The sequence below is a fragment of the Salarias fasciatus genome, chromosome 18, assembly GCF_902148845.1.
Source record: "Salarias fasciatus chromosome 18, fSalaFa1.1, whole genome shotgun sequence".
Lineage (NCBI taxonomy): Eukaryota > Metazoa > Chordata > Actinopteri > Blenniiformes > Blenniidae > Salarias > Salarias fasciatus.
The window spans coordinates 1,586,792-1,603,639 of record NC_043762.1 but is presented as its reverse complement, the minus strand read 5'-3'; the positions used below and the strand labels follow the sequence as shown (position 1 = coordinate 1,603,639).

General features: G+C 45.9%; 1 long non-coding RNA gene across 1 annotated transcript; it reads left to right on the top strand.

The window, feature by feature from the left end:
* Positions 1–9,060: 9,060 nt before the first annotated feature.
* On the top strand, positions 9,061–13,456 carry LOC115405082 (uncharacterized). The gene is made up of 4 exons (XR_003933415.1): positions 9,061–9,540; positions 11,373–11,653; positions 12,276–12,388; positions 13,330–13,456. It is a non-coding gene; the product is annotated as an uncharacterized LOC115405082 (long non-coding RNA).
* The last annotated feature ends 3,392 nt before the right edge of the window (positions 13,457–16,848 follow it).

Here is a 16,848-nt window from a genome sequence, read left to right as displayed (position 1 = left end):
CCGATCAATCAATCAATCAATCCATGGTTTGGCTGTTCACAGGTTGGCTTCAACCGTTAATTAACTCTTTTTTTATGTCAGTTAAACTGACTAATCCATTTCAGCTGTGAAGTTAAAACTGTTCACTTTGATGATGGAGAGAAGTGAGTTTTCATATTAGAGTTTTATTTTTGAGTAATGGGTGTAAATACTGAGGGTTCCGGCCTCGCGCCGAGCAGCCCGGAGTTCAGCTTTTTAAACGCCCCTTCTTGTAAATGTTGAGGAGTCTCACTGCTCAGAGATCATCGTGTGGCGTTTGGCTTTTCTCCCGATCGATCGTCTAAAATCCAAAGATCATCTAAAAAAAAAGAGACCGGCGGCGGAGGGGAAGGTGGGGCTCGCTGGTTTTCCTCACCTCCATGATCCCGCCCCTCCCCGCCCCGCCCCGCCCCGCCCCGCCCATCGTGTTCACGTGAAGACGCCGAGCTTTCACTGGCGCACAGCCTTAACATGCCGCCGCCAGTCCCGCTTGTTGTAGAGCCAATCAGAGAAGCAGCTGGAGCCCGCTGACCAATCAGGACCCCCGCCAGGCCTCGCACTGTAACACGTCGCCTCCGACCAGCAGGGAGCTGATTCTCCGGAGACCCGGGCTCCGAGGGAGGAAACACCAGCTTGTTTCCTTTTCTTTTTTCTTTCCCCCCGGAAGCAGAGAGACGCCTCTATTTTCTGTGATTGTGCTTTTCATGTCGCATTTACAAAATGTATTTGAAAACGAATAAAGATGAAAGTGTTGGTGAATGTGAGGAGGGCTTGGACCGGAGTCCTGCTGAGGGGGGCTACGGGGGTCTGTCGACGACATTCCACTCTGAGACGGTGGGCAGGTTGTAGGGAGGCGGATTTTTGCAGAGGTTCAGATCTGAGCTGATTTGTCTTTCTGTCTCTCTGCAGACTTTCAGAACCGGTGGAATCGACCTTTAATTAAACGTATGTTCTCCCTTGACTCTGTCTCTGCGCCGTTTGTTATGCAGGATGTGAAACACAAGCACTGATCAGTCGCCCACGTTTCATTTGTTAAATTCAGAAATTTATACAACATCAAAATTTAATCTGCATTCTGTTCAAAAGCACAACAATCTGTTTACTGACATTTTAACTCGATGTTTGATGGCTTTAACAGAATAGTTGGGTTTTAAACACATGCATAGAAATGTATGTACACTGTAGTGTTAATGCTCATGAGTTAAGTTGGTCAAAATGACAACCAGCGTAACTGTTCCTTATAAAACCTGATGAAACACTTGTTAAAAAACTGAAAGAGCACAGAGAGATACAGGATGTGAGAAGTCATACATGAAAAAAAACCTTTATTCTATCAAATCTGCAGAAGTTGAACAAAATATAACTTTCTAAAGGTTAATGGTATGGATTTCTCTTTTTTAATAACCATGTTTTCTCACACGAGCTCACAATAATAAACACTTATTTACTCTGATTACTATTGTTGCTTTGAAATTTGGATTTTTTTTAAGGATAAAGAAAATGATGCTTTGTCATTCTGTCAAAATGCTGCTTCATTATCCACTGTTATTACACATAACATGAAAACGGCTGAAGAACGAGACAGAAATAAGAGTGTCCCGAGCAGAAGTGAGGCTCTCTTACAAAAAATGAATGAACAATAATCTAAAATGTGACAATGACTCAAATGACCTCCTTCAGCTGGGTGCTCTGGGAGCTGCAGCGTTCGGCAGAACGTTCCTCGGCACTGTCCATGCCAGGCTGACTGGCCATCACCAGTTTGTCAGTCTGGATCCTGAAGTCCAACAGGATCTTGGCTTGGTTGTTCTCCACCACTTCCACAGGGGGGGTGCTCCATCTAGACTCTGGGGTTTGCAGCCCGTCTTCGCCACAGATGTTTCTGTACACTGTGCCTCAACCTGGTTATGGCGTTCCATGTCTGCCTTTCCTGCCAGCATCCTGCCCCCTGCTGTGATGGTCTGTAGTGATTCAGGGGCTTCCTGTCTCGGTCTGCTCCTGGGTCTTGTCTAGTCCTATTTTATCACTCTTGGCGTACAGCCTGTTGCCATCCATGTAGAGGAGGTGGCTGACAGTTGTTCCACTGCAGAGTCGGTACCCGTATCCACTCTGGGTGATGATCTGGCCGAGGTTCAGGCCTGTGCAGACCAGCAGGGGGGACCTGGCGTGTCCTTGGTGTGACGTGGTGTGATGTTCACCTCGCCACAGCTTCCAGTTAGCTTCCAGAGTTGTCTTCCATAGCCTCATTGAGTTTCATCTTTAAATCTTTCAGGATTCTGGTTGTGTGGTTAAAAAAAAAGAAAAAGAGAAAAGGTTGCAGTGTACCCCAACATTTTCATTTTAGATGACTGTCAAAAATAGATTAATCAATGTCCAAAATACCAATAATGATGTATTTATTCTGAGTCTTTAGTCTTCATGTAAGGGAGGGATGGGCTACCCCCCCCCCTCCCCCCCCCCCTCCCCCCCCCCCATGATATTTTACTGTTACATAATTGTTCCTGACTGTAATACCTTTCACTCCCTCTGAACTGTGCTCCCATCCCAGCACAGACAGGCTTTATCCCCTGCTTCACCGCTAGAGGGGGTGTCTCCTGCAGTGAGCAGGGCTAGACGACCCTCTGGGCCAAAACGACTCAGACAGCAGTGTGCTGTCTCTTTACAGGACTGTTCACTAAAGCTCCTCATTCATTTAAAACAAAAACAAACAACGAACACACTACTTGAGCCATCCTTTCCAATATTCAGAGTTTGTGGCCTTTCTCTTCACTACCTTTAGATCTGACATAACATAACATGACATAACATGATAAATACAGAAACCTGAAGTGAACTTAAATTGATTACAGACTTTAATTAAATTTCTTTCTTCAATCATAACAGCCACATCAGATGTTTCAGGAGTTGTGGGAAAAGAAAACAAAAAGCTTGCAAGACTCTGAAAACTTAAAAAGTGAACTGATGCTAACAGATATAATTGCTGCCTTCACTCAGCCATGGTATTGGCATTCTTTACCAATCGATTCTCATCCAGCTAACCTGTTACTACTGGTTTCTTTATGGTTTCCAAAACAATCAGAACATTTTCTTCAGCATTATAGCGGTGAGCACCATTCCTGGATGTAGGCTGATGTGTGGAGTGGATGGAGCAAGCCTAACCCTGCTCCACCAAAAGGGTTTTTCAATCAATCCATCAATCAGTCGATAAAATGTCTGTGTTTGTGTCCCTCTGTCAAATAAGCAACAACATCAGTAACACAAGAGAAAAAGAAACAGAAGAGGGGTTCAACATAAAGTGACAAACTGGACGATTTCTCTCCGAAATGTCTTAATGTTTTCTGGTCACTTATAATTACAAGGTTTTAAACTAATAATGCCTCATTGCAGCAGAACCAGCTCAGAAGCAGATGAAAACTTAACACTCCGTTCAACAGACATGTAATCTATCTGTCTAACAGCCCGTGGGAAATGCACATCCTGACAACGGATGTTGGTGAAAGTCTTTGAATCCCTGTTTTTCATTCGTCACTAATTCTGACACTTAATGTTCAAAAATAATTTCCCTTAAGAGAAGTCATCATCCATCAGCAGAGCGCCTTCCCATCAGGCCCTGCTGCTCAGAAACCTTCCCATCGTCTGCAGTTTTCTCCTCAGACTCTAGTTTTTCTCAAGATGTTCTTCCCCATCAGATAAGGAGCTCCTCTCTTCAAACAAGCCGCAGGCGGTTGATGGAACAAACCTCAGGCTGCCGCTGTGCGACTGCCATAGAGAAACCATTCAACAGTTTTTGTACGAGCTCTTTTCACTGTGTATACGAGGCACAGTGACTGAGGGCCATGGGGCTGCTCTACAAAAACCCTGCAGGCCCGACTGCTGCTCTTCTTCCTTACAATAAACCTCAAATAAACCAACGTGTCTGTCCACGAGAAAGAAATCCGTTTATCTGGCCATATTATAAAAAATATGATTTTTTTAATCTTTAAATTGATCTTTTCCTGGTTTTAATGTTGCTTGAAAACAGTTTTTTCTTATTATTACCCTGTGGCTTTGTGCTTTGCTATCACAGCTAAATGAAACGTGATGTGACCTGCATTTAAATAAAGAATGTGAACAAACACAAAGGTGCTAATATACGACCACATGGATCCAACAGTCTTTAACATCCACTCTGCTGCTGGAAGAAAGGAACTGGACCTTGGATTCTCCCATGGCAACAATACCCTGAGTTCAGGATTTGCTGATGAACACGAATGTCCAGGATGCTTGAGCGAAGCCATATTATCATGATTGATGTGAACGGCTCTCCAAGCTCATCACATTCCACTGTTTCCTGGTCTACCGCCCTCCTGCTCCCGCTGGTATCTTCTAAATGACTTCAATGACTTTCTATCATTCATCATAAAACCAGATAGAGTTTTGGTCCTTGGAGTCTTCAACCTGCACGTTGACGATGGTTCATGTAACCCAGCAGCTGAGCTCTTATCTCTGAATGAATCCTTTACCTTCCAGCAGCAGGGGTCAGGCCCCGCCCACAGCAACGGTCACACTCTGGACCTGGTCTTCTCTCCAGGCCTCCATGTTGGAAGTGTGTGTGTGGAGGATGTCCATCTGAGTGACCACAGCTGTGTGTTTTTTGAACTGATTATTCCACCTGAACCTCAGCCTGCCTCTGCAGAGGAAGGAAGGAGGATCCTCACTGAACCACAGCTGAGAGATTCTGGGCCTCGTTTGACTCTCGTGACCTGATCCACTGCTCTGATGCTGATGCTTTATGTGCCGTTTTAACTCACTCTGTGGCTCCATCATGGACCGAGTGGCTCCACTAAAATGCTCCTGTGCTCTGTCAGGCTGACAGCAATGATTTTTCAACCTTCTTTGTTGATAAAATCAGAGCCATAACAGACAAAATCCCAGCACCTTCCTGGTGTCGTCCAGGTCGTGTTGAACCACCTTTACATGTCTGGTCCTCTTTTACTCCTGTATGTCTTGAAGACGTCTCAGCACTGAAAACAAAACCCTCCTCCAGTCCTGTAGAAGTGTTACCATCTCAGCTCACTGTGAGTGTTTCAGACACTCTCGGACCGTGGGGGACCAAAATGTTCAACCTGTCGCTCGCGTCTGGTGTGTTACAAGCGCATGACCTCTGCGGCACGTTTCAGTCAGGGTTTCGTACTCACCACTCTACAGAAACTGCTCTACTGAAAGTGTCCGGCGACATCCTGATGTCTGCCGACTCGGGGAGGTGCACAGTGCTGGTCCTGGTGGACCTGTCCTCAGCCTTTGACACACTTGACCATCAGACCCTGATAAACAGGCTGCAGGATCCAATGACTGCCAGGTCCAGAGCTCCAGTGGTTCTCCTCCTACCTGGCTGGTAGGAGCTTCAGTGTGTCAGCCAATCACATCATGTCTGAACCAGCCAACCTGCAGTGCGGTGTGCCTCAGGGCTCAGTTCGGGGACCCTTCCTGTTCCTACTGTATGTGCTTCCTCTGGCTCAGATAATCCAGCAGTTCAGCGATGTGTCCGACCACCTGTTTGCAGACGACCTTCAGCTGTACTGCTCCTTCAAGCCCTCAGAAACCCACAGACTGAGCTCGCTGATGAACTGCCTGTCACAAACCAAGCAGTGGCTCAGTGACAACAGCCTCCAACTACATTTAGAATAAAAGAGACCCTCATTATTGCCCCAGACAGAGCCATCCCCACTATTAAAGGAGCTGTATCCTGCTTCTTTAGCTCGTCCAAACCCTAGAAATGACATTAACATGGTCATAGTTTATTTTTGGCGCTAAGGAAAAGTCATTTTGTGTGAAATAAAAGAATTTCTGGGGCTAATTCTGAAACCCGGAAGAGAAAACGCTCCGTTTCACTGAAATCCCGCCTCTCCCCCTGTGGACCTTGACTGACAGCTACTTCAACCAATCAGAGCTTCAAAACAAATACACTGGCTAGCTTTAGCTCTTTAGCTCTAGCTTCTCTACAGCAAAGACACGCGAAAACATCTTTTCCTGTTAGAAACTCACCAAGCGCAGACCCTCTAGACCCTTCAGACCCTCCAGACCCTTCAGACCCTTCAGACCCTTCAGACTCTTCAGACCCTTCAGACCCTCCAGACCCTCCAGACCCTCCAGACCCTTCAGACTCTTCAGACCCTTCAGACCCTCCAGACCCTTCAGACCCTTCAGACCCTTCAGACTCTTCAGACCCTTCAGACCCTCCAGACCCTTCAGACCCTTCAGACCCTTCAGACTCTTCAGACCCTTCAGACCCTCCAGACCCTTCAGACCCTTCAGACCCTTCAGACCCTTCAGACCCTTCAGACCCTCCAGACCCTTCAGACCCTTCAGACCCTCCAGACCCTTCAGACCCTTCAGACCCTCCAGACCCTCCAGACCCTTCAGACCCTCCAGACCCTCCAGACCCTTCAGACCCTTCAGACCCTCCAGACCCTCCAGACCCTTCAGACCCTCCAGACCCTCCAGACCCTCCAGACTCTTCAGACCCTTCAGACCCTCCAGACCCTCCAGACCCTTCAGACCCCTCAGACCCTCCAGACCCTTCAGACTCTTCAGACCCTCCAGACCCTCCAGACCCTTCAGACTCTTCAGACCCTCCAGACCCTCCAGACCCTCCAGACCCTTCAGACCCTCCAGACCCTCCAGACCCTTCAGACCCTTCAGACTCTTCAGACTCTTCAGACCCTCCAGACCCTTCAGACCCTTCAGACTCTTCAGACCCTCCAGACCCTCCAGACCCTTCAGACCCTCCAGACCCTCCAGACCCTTCAGACCCTTCAGACTCTTCAGACTCTTCAGACCCTCCAGACCCTTCAGACCCTCCAGACCCTCCAGACCCTTCAGACCCTTCAGACTCTTCAGACCCTCCAGACCCTCCAGACCCTCCAGACCCTTCAGACTCTTGCTCCTGCTTGATTGTTGCTTTCAGACGATGGTTAAAGGAGCTGTCCGTGATTCTGAGCCCTGACTTCAGGTTGAAATGTTGGCTCCGCCCCCGAGCTCTCTGACTGGTTCCTCACATTGAGAAAACCCTCCCCCTCCCCCCTCCTCTGCTCCCGCTCAGCGTGCACGACGCTATATGCACATCCCGTACGCGTGCACAATCCTCCGGAGGAAACAGCAGAAGCCACTTCGACTCTTTTTTGTTCAAAATAAACGGCCGCTTCGTCTCAGGTGAACCAGATTTCACCCTGTCGCTACATGTTCAATGCAGAAAGTAGCTTGTTGCTCCTTCGGCTTCCATGCTGGTCTGTTTACCAGTGTGCAGGCGCTGCAGACGGCCTGGCTCCGCCCCCGCCCTGGCCCCGCCCCGCCCCGCCCCCGCCCCGGCCCCGCCCCGCCCCCCTGCTGCTGCCAGTGGAGCAGAGAGGTCGTCACGCTGAATCCTCAGGCAGCGCTCTGTGGGGCCAGATATCCAAAACACGCTGATCTATGTGTGATTTTTTTTTCACAGAAATGTAGCATGGACTTGCTGGTACATGATGTCAAAAGCATTTTTCTTGTCCTGGTTAAAATAAAATCACGGGTAGGGCCTTAAAGTTTATCTCCGTTATCAGAGATACAAAAAGCAGCAACGCTGATTGCCGAGGGCCTGCGGGGGGGGGGGGGGGGGGGGGCGGGGGGGGGGGCCTCAGGGGAGCCATCTTCACAGTGTGACGTCAATGTGGGAAACAGAGCGTTTTCACGGTGGGAGGGGCTGCCTCTCTGAGCAGCAGGAACACCAGGAGAGAAAGTGAATTCTGCCTGATACAGCCCTTTAAGCAGCACCTTGGTGATCTGAGCCCCTCAATCTCTGACAGCGCCATGTCTCCAGACCACCACTCAAAGCAGCTGGTTAGAAACTGTTTCTTCCAGCTGCGCAGTATAGCTGAGCTCAGACTCATGGTATCAAGAACGAGCTTGAAATGATCATTCATCATTCTATCGTCACGGCTGGACTCCTGTAACTCCGTTCACTTGCCTTAACAAGGAGGAGCTGGCTCGTCTCCAGTACGTCCAAAACTCAGCTGCGAGGCTGCTGCCCAGCACCAGCAGGAGGTCCCTCATCACACCGGTGTTATCCTGGCGCTGGCCTTCTGAGGACACCAAGCTGGTAGAGGAGAGAATATTGTCTTTCCAGTGGACAGACTCAAAAACCGGAGACAGTTTGTGTTATTCAGTACTGGCATGTGAACAAGAACTTGAAGCCGTTGAAGAGCTGGGAGGACCTGGTCTGAACATCTGTGATGTGGGACAGTCCATCACTTTCCCCTTCCAAGCAATGTTGTCAGTCCTCCAGGACCGGCTTGATCTTATGAAGCGTTTCACATAGCGTGTCTGCCCTGGCTGGGCTTGACCGGCCTTTGGTCCAGACGTGGTGACACCAGATCCAAACACACCTCTCATTACAGGGACAGACACTCCAGGTCCAGCTGGCCGCATAAGACACAAATAAAAAGTCCCATGGTAACTCGCAGTGTGAAGCAGCCACTGGCTGGGAATCTGAGCTGGGATTGGAAAGATGGAAGACCCCGACAGCAGTCAGCTGGGTCCTCCTCGGTTTGGTCTTTTTGCTCAGCCAGACCGTGAGGATGTGGACAGATTAGATTATCACTCAACTTTCTCCTGCCATAAATTTTGAAAGAAGTTTGTGATGAAGTCCCTCTGTGGGGACGGTCATGTTCAGGTCTGACGTCTCTTCTTGTCAACATTTCAATGATCCAGCTTCAAAAGGTCACGACAACCAGCTGACCTCCTTTGAGTCACTGTTGACCTCATGTGAGTCCAGTGGAACACAGTCCAGTCCCAACGGGCCACTGCGACCCTCCAACACCTGAAACTTCCACGATGGACTCAAGAGTTTAAATATCCGAGCGACTAACCGGCCGAGTCCAGAACGAACTGACATCCACAGACAAATGAGTGTGAAAACAGAAACCTGATGGAACAAGAAACCTGTGAAAGACAGTAGAAAGAACCATCTGGAGGAGTGAGAGACGAAGCCGGGGTTTCGGTTCTCAGCAGCTTCCTCCTGCAGCTGTCAGAGGTTTTTGTACGATGGTTTTTTCACCGTGTACGGGGTGGTATACCACGCTGATGGATCGTATAGTCAGAGCTGAACAAAAACCTCCAGCCTCGTCTGAAACGTCTGATCAACAGCGAGAATCAACCAGAATCCAACAGAAACACCAAACACTAAGCGGTGGTCTCAGGGAGTGCTGACTGGCTTCTCTTGCCCTGGAAATGCTCACTTTCCTTCACTTTCCCTGACTTTGTGGGGCCCGGGTTTCTGACCTGCTGCTGCTCAAACTGTGAATAATCCAACATGTGTCAGACAGAAAGACAGCAGCAGCTCTGTGTGTGATCCTCTGCTTCACAGAGTGGGGCGAATCCAGAGGAAGTGGATTTTAATCGTTTCTGAGCAGCTCTGCGGACGAATGGAGAGCCTTCAGGTTTTTGTACGATGGTTTTTCACTGTGTGGTATTTTACGTTCGGGAACGCGATAAGTCTCACCGTCCTCCCTGAAGGTAAGAAATATACTTTCTACTGGTCACAACAGACAGATATTGTTTTATTGAAAGATCCTGTTGAAGTCTGGGAAAAGGTTTTTGCAGGATTTTAAGGTTAATGTTGAAGGATGTGTTCAGTCGTCTCAGGGAAGCCGCAGCAGGTCGAACGCAGTTCAGAAAAATTCAGGAAAAAAACTCATTTCCACAGAAAAAACCTACTCATGGAGGCCTGAGGAAAGGTTTGGTTATCTCAAGATTTGGTCTCTTTAAAGCATAAAGTGGTTTTAGATCAGCCGCCATGCTTCAGCTCCTCAGTGAAGTTTTTAATCGATAAATCAGTGAAATTACCTTAAATCAAAAAAGAATAATAAATCTGTTTAAACTGCATCTCATCTGATGTCTAAAATGGCATTTATGTAATTTAGTTTAAAAATGAAACTAAGTCAGGTTGAAAATATCAGTTAAAAACAAACACAAACCCCCCACAACCCGGAGAGAGAAGAAGACACTGAAATCCAATTTAAATCTATGAATTCCCTTTGAAAAAAGACCAAAAATGATAATGTGGTGTGATGTGGAGTCGTCTCCTAAATAAATCCGTAAAAAATGAACATCGACTTCATTTGACACATCGGTAATGAATGTTTGGAGAAGAGAGAAGAAGAAGAAGAAAAGTTAAATCTGTTACAGAAAGAAATGTACTCAAATGTAAAATTCATCAGACTTGATCCTGAATGAAGCGAAGCCGCCCATGATGTGCAGACTGAAGCCTTTGTTCATTTTAAATTCCATTTATTTCATTCAGAAGGTCATTTTGTGTTTTCATAACCCCAGTAATTCATAATAGTAACAGTCCTGAGTTTGAAAAAGAAAAAAAAAGTTTACTTAATTAAGAGAATGTCAGAAAAAAAACCGTTTCAGAACTGTTGACATTCAGAAACATGTTGAAGAAATTCAGTCCACAAACTACAATTTTAATTGAAATGATATTTGAATATACATTTGAAAAATGTTTTAAATAAAAATATAAATAAATATCCCCCAAAATGATTTTAATATTTATCAGAATAAATAATATGTAGTTCTGAAACAAAATTCCAAACTAAAATTTAAAATGTTTTCAATAAATGAGGAAAAAAATTCAGAGGATGTGTTTCGAAAGAATGAATGAATAAAATTCAAGAAAAATGAATTTTGAATTTAGGATGATTGAAATGTTTAAATAAACATATTCAATAAAAAACAAATAATATGCTTTAAAATACATTCAAAGAAAAATGTCCTTTAAATTTAAAAGTGTTTTCAAATAAACTCCACTGATTCATCAAACAATAAAAAAATAGTGAAAGAAACTTTGCACAACATGTTCATTTGTTCCATAACATGCAGATGGTTTTGTTCCTGATACTGAAAGTTTCAATAAAATTCAACGAACAGGTTTTAAAATAGACATTAAATTCCTGAAAGAATTTTTTTTTTATTGTAATACAAATTAAAATATCATGACACTGGGCTCCATGAAAGTATTGAAACAAACATTTTAAACAATAGGAATCAGTAAAGAATATATTTTAATATTTCAACTGTTACCGGTATCTTTGTTTGACCTCATGTTGAAAATTCTATTGCTGATTATTATCAGTTAGAACTGAAAGCTTGAGCAAAGAACCTGGAGTCAGTCTGAGCCGTTCGACCTTCCTTCTTATCTCACAGATTTATACTGACAGTCTGAACCGTATGCAGGAGGGTGGCTGGGTCTCACGTTGCATTTTACTGTATGAAAAGTCAAATGTCCATGTTGACTTGGTTTAATATCAGAGACGCCTGAGTGGCTCCTGGTTTCCCGCAAGGCCCGGTCGTGGCCCCGGACCTGTTCATCTGGACCGGTACCTCCTCCGGATCAGCAGCCCGACGTGAACACCAGGCTGGGCCCTGATGTCTGCCTGGCCGCCAACTTCCGCCCTCCAGGGGGCGTCATGTTTCTGGAGACCAGCGGCGGACGTCGTCTCTGAACACCAGCACGGCCCGTTCTGTCCATCCAGCACAAACCTACTTCTTCACCGGGTTCAGCGACCACAACATACAGTCCTGTAAACTGAACGATCCTTCCAGAGCCTGGCCCCTGGGACAGGTACGACACCCCGAGACCAGTACGACACCCCGAGACCAGTACGACCACCCCGGACAGTACAACACCCCGAGAACAGTACGACACCCCGAGGACAGTACGGAACCCGAGCCAGTCGAACCCTGAGACCCGTACGAACACCCCGAGACCAGTACGGACACCCGAGGACCAGTACGACACCCTGAGACCAGTACGACACCCCGAGACCAGTACGACACCCCGAGACCAGTACGACACCCGAGACCAGTACGACACCCCGAGACCAGTACGACACCCCGAGACCAGTACGACACCCTGAGACCAGTACGACACCCCGAGACCAGTACGACACCCTGAGACCAGTACGACACCCGAGACCAGTACGACACCCCGAGACCAGTACGACACCCCGAGACCAGTACGACACCCCGAGACCAGTACGACACCCTGAGACCAGTACGACACCCCGAGACCAGTACGACACCCCCGAGACCAGTACGACACCCCGAGACCAGTATGTACTGGTTCAGACTTCAGACTTCAGTCTCCAACAGGTAGAACCAGGGGCAGAATGAGAAGCTGCACTTCATGATAATAGAACTGTTGTTTTAAACGGAGTCATAATGAAGAACTTTAATTGCTCTAGCTACGGTTCCTGCTACGGTTCCTGCTACGGTTCCTGCTACGGTTCATGCTACGGCTCTTGCTACAGTTCCTGCTCGGTTCCAGAGAACGAACCCTGCAACGACTGTTATCCTGGTGAGCAAATCAAAACAAACCCATCACACTCCGACCACCAGCTGGAAAAGTACTGATTCATCCAGAAAAAACCAAATCAGAATTTATTTCTGTGCTGTGAAGCAGGACGGAGTGTGTCGAGAAGCTTGTCAGCACTGATAGTCCTCTTTTGATCGGTTCTTTAGCTTCAGAGAGCAAATCTGTGATTCTTTTCATCAGTTTTAAAACCAGAAAGGAGCCGACTGGATACAGCTGTTCATGTTTAAATGTGAGGAGGAAAAGTGAAAAGTCTTCAGGGGGATAAACAGTCACTGATCAAAGTGTTCCTGTAAATTTTCTCTCATACTTTAGTGCAGTTGACTTTCTCATCGGTCTTCATGATAATTTTCTCTATAAAGTTCTACTAAAATGATCCGATTGTTCAATCACCAGTGAAAAATACCATGTTTCACTTTAAAACCACAAACAAAACGCACATCAACATCTGGATCAGTTTCAGTCACGTCTTCGTTAATAAACGTCTTTTCTTCTTTCTTCTGTCTTCTTGTCACTGCTTTATGCAGAAGGTGACTTTTCTATCTGACGAGATCTCCAAGGACTAAATAAAGGAAGTGAGCCGGTAGTTTTTAGCCATATGTACAATTTTTAACCATGTTTAAGCACGGGAGTTGAGTGAAATTGTTAATAAAAAAATAACAAATAAGACATGATGGTAAGTAATACTTTATGAAATCAGCTGGAGGGAGAATTAAAGTGTGTTCAAAATATAAACACAGATAAAGGACAAAGGTCAACGAGGTCAAACAGATCAAACATTTAATACGTTTAATCATAAGAAAAAGAATAAAGCAACATGTGTTTATTTCCTTGCTTCAGATCTTTGTACATGATGCAGAATTTAAATCATTCAGTGAAATAATGTCGGTGGCCTCTGAGGGTCATCGAGCTCCTTCTCCTTCCAGAACGAGCCAAACTCAACTTCTACCTGCTGCTCTTCAACGGCAATCCGAGTGGTGTTTCATCAAGGCCGTGGCCGTCAGCACCATCCTGACCATCAGAGCCGTGCTGGTCTGAGCCGGGTGGGGGCGGAGGACGGCGGGGGGCCTGGGGGGCCTGGGGGGCTGGGGGGCCTGGGGGCCTGGGGGCCTGGGGGCCTGGGGGCCTGGGGGGGCTGGGGGGCCTGGGGGCCTGGGGGGCTGGGGGGCCTGGGGGGCCTGGGGGGCCTGGGGGGCTGGGGGCCTGGGGGCCAGGGGGCCTGGGGCCTGGGGGCTGGGGGCCTGGGGGCTGGGGGGCCTGGGGGGGCCTGGGGGGCCTGGGGGCCTGGGGGGCCTGGGGGGCCTGGGGGGCCTGGTGGCTTGGGGGGCCTGGGGGCCTGGGGGGCTGGGGGCCTGGGGGGCTGGGGGGCCTGGGGGCCTGGGGGCTGGGGGGCCTGGTGGCCTGGGGGGCTGGGGTGGGGGTTAGGGGGGGTAATAATGTTGGTTTCTATTTTATAACTATCCTCATTTTGCTTGAAATAATGGAATATGCAGCAGATTCAAAATATACTATACTATATGAGTCTTGTCTGAGAGTTTGCTGGTTGTTGTATTCGCTGTGTCTCCTCTACAGCTGTTTTGTCCTTTCAGGCTTCTGTAGAATCGAACCTCGCTGTCAGAGGATTGTGTGTCTCCCGGCTGTGTTCTCCTCAGTTATATCAAAGCATGTATCCTATATAACTTATTTTCTGTGTTTGTGGAGAATTTTTTTATTTCATATGGAGTATTTACTGATTTTGTGGTTTATTATTATTATTTTTCCAGCTTCGTCAGTGATTCTGCCTGCTCTCGTTCTGCTGGCTCAGTTTGATCACTTTCATTTGTTTCTAATAAAACTGGACCACTGAGTTCTCCGTGTTTGTTTTACAACCTTCTCCTTGCTCTCAGGCCTCCGGAGTTCCTCAGGGTTCAATCTTGGGACAACTCGTTTTCCTCCTGTCATTGAAACGCCCTGCTCTGTCTTCTAGTTTCAGTGGAGGATTAAAGGACTCATTGTTTCTGCCATCTGCCTGAATCTGTCCTCACATGGTGTTACTGAGCGGTAGCTGCAGCTTCTTGCCCTGTCAGTTAAAACCACATTTCAACAGAAGCTGCAGCAGAGAAACCTGAGGCGGAGGATAAAATCTGGAGGAAACCAGACGGCAGCTCAGTTTTTCACAGACAGGAAAACGACTGCTTATCTGCTGCTTGTTTTCAACACTGACGGCACATACTGCTTTGACAGCTCGCCACATTTATTTACTTTCAATCCGTTGAACACAGAATTAAAAGTCGGGACCTCATGGCAGCAGCTTCTGTTTACCTTAGTGAGAAAATCAAAGTTCAGAAGAGGTTTAAAGCTGGCTGCTGAGAAGGATCCATCTCAAAAGGAAGTTTATTGTATGTACCATTCTGATGACATGAAGAAGAGAAATAATAAACGCTGCTTCCCCTCATGTCTTCTGACTCTGGAACACTCAGTAAACCTCTTCAGAGGACCTCAGAGGTCTGGAGGTTCCATTTTCAACTGAAGGTGGGCGAAAAGGGTGTCTTCAGGCCGAGACCATTCAAGCTTTATCTAAAGTTTGATTTATACACTTTCAGTCTGATTACAGGAACATTTGTATTACATTCTTAATAACCAACATGAAGAAAAAGAACTAAACATTGTTTTCTCTGTGGAAAATGAAATCAAACTGTCAGTGTACATCGAAACAAAATCTGGATTTTTGATGTCATTTTTATTATTGGATATTTTCCTGCACTTTTATTACAATTATGAAACTTTTTGTGGAATTTCTTCGGATGAATCAATAAAATAGTTTACAAAAAAAAAAAAAAAAAAAAAAAAAAAAAAACACTGTCAGAAAAATACACACAAAGCTCTAAAAGAAATAGAACTCAGAGTGAGGGTGCTGCCACCTGCTGGCCTGAAGGGAGAGCATCACTTTAACTGTGTTCATTTTGGCTGAACTCTTATTCAGCACTCACTGGAGCTCTCTCTGAACTGTGTTATTTACAGGGCCAGTTTCTACCTGTTATAGATTTTTCTGTGTGACTTTTGAAATAACAACTCTGTAGTAAAATAGAAAAAGTGCAGGTTTCATTATTTCCATCTTTAGAAGTCTTAGTTGAAAGATTTCTCTCTGGATTCCTGCCAAACGAGCTGTTTTCTCCCCGAAGGGAGGGGCTGCTGTAGAGAGCAGCAGACTGAAGAGATCACTCAGACATGATGGATGAAGGCGAATAACCTTCTGGGTGGTTTTAGAGGGAATTCAACTTTGGGGCATGCTTGAAACCCTTAAAAAAGTGGATTTTGGATGATATAGCTCCTTTAACATATTTTTATATTATTTTTGAGTCATAATGGTGTTTTCTGACAGAGGAGGAGGAAAATGGTCACTTAACTTAACAGACTCTTTGAAAATACAACCAATCAGTCATATCGATCGAAAGTTGTGTACAAACTGAACATTGTGATGTTATCTCGATTGTGACTCAGATCTGATTCTTATGGTTAAAAACTTTTATGTGATTACATTGGAATGGCTCTAATTCTGCTGCACTTGATTGCATGAAACAGCTTGTTGAGTAAAGATTGAAATTTTAAAGATTTCATCTGCTTCTTTAGGTCCAAAGATCATTGATTTGAAGGAACTGTTGGATTTTCTCCTGATATTGTTTTAAAATATGAAGAACAAATAGATGAGAAAGTGACAATATGAGACACGAAGTCTCTCCAAACTGGCTGTTTTTCTTTGATTACATTTTTTTTCATTGTAAAGTATCTTCCATGTACCATTTTCTTATGTCAAGTAAAGCTTTTATTCTGTAAAATCCTTCCAATGAACAGCCAGCATGAGCACATGTGTTATAAATAAGTCACCTGCAGCTTCATTCTGTCCACACTGACTGATTCAGACTCAACACAAAGAGCTCAAGCTCAGACCACAGAAGCTTATTAGAAATATCCATTAAATAGTCCCGATCCCAGATTAAAAAAAAAACAAAAAACTAAACAAAACAAAAAGATTGGGGTCCCTACCTGGTCCTGAACCAAGGTGTGCATCCTTCCCCCAGTCCCTGCACCCTAACCAGTCAGGATGTTCAGGATGTTACCCAGAGGAAGCTGTCATGGTTAAAGGAGCTTCAGCCAGGGCCCGTCTGGATAAACTAATTCACTTAATAGATGAAGCTGAAGAAACATCAGGAAGTGGGAGGAAGATGCTCTATAAACAGGAAGTCAGCACTTCTAACAAACATGGAGTCAATTACAACAAAATCAAGACGCAACTGAACTGGCTGAGAGGACATGGAGATGACTGCAACCCTCAGCTCACATTCATTCAAAGCACAAATCACCTGTATGTATAACCCCGCGATCAACATACATATACATATACAATATACATATACATATACATATACATATACATATACATATACATATACATAAAACACATACAT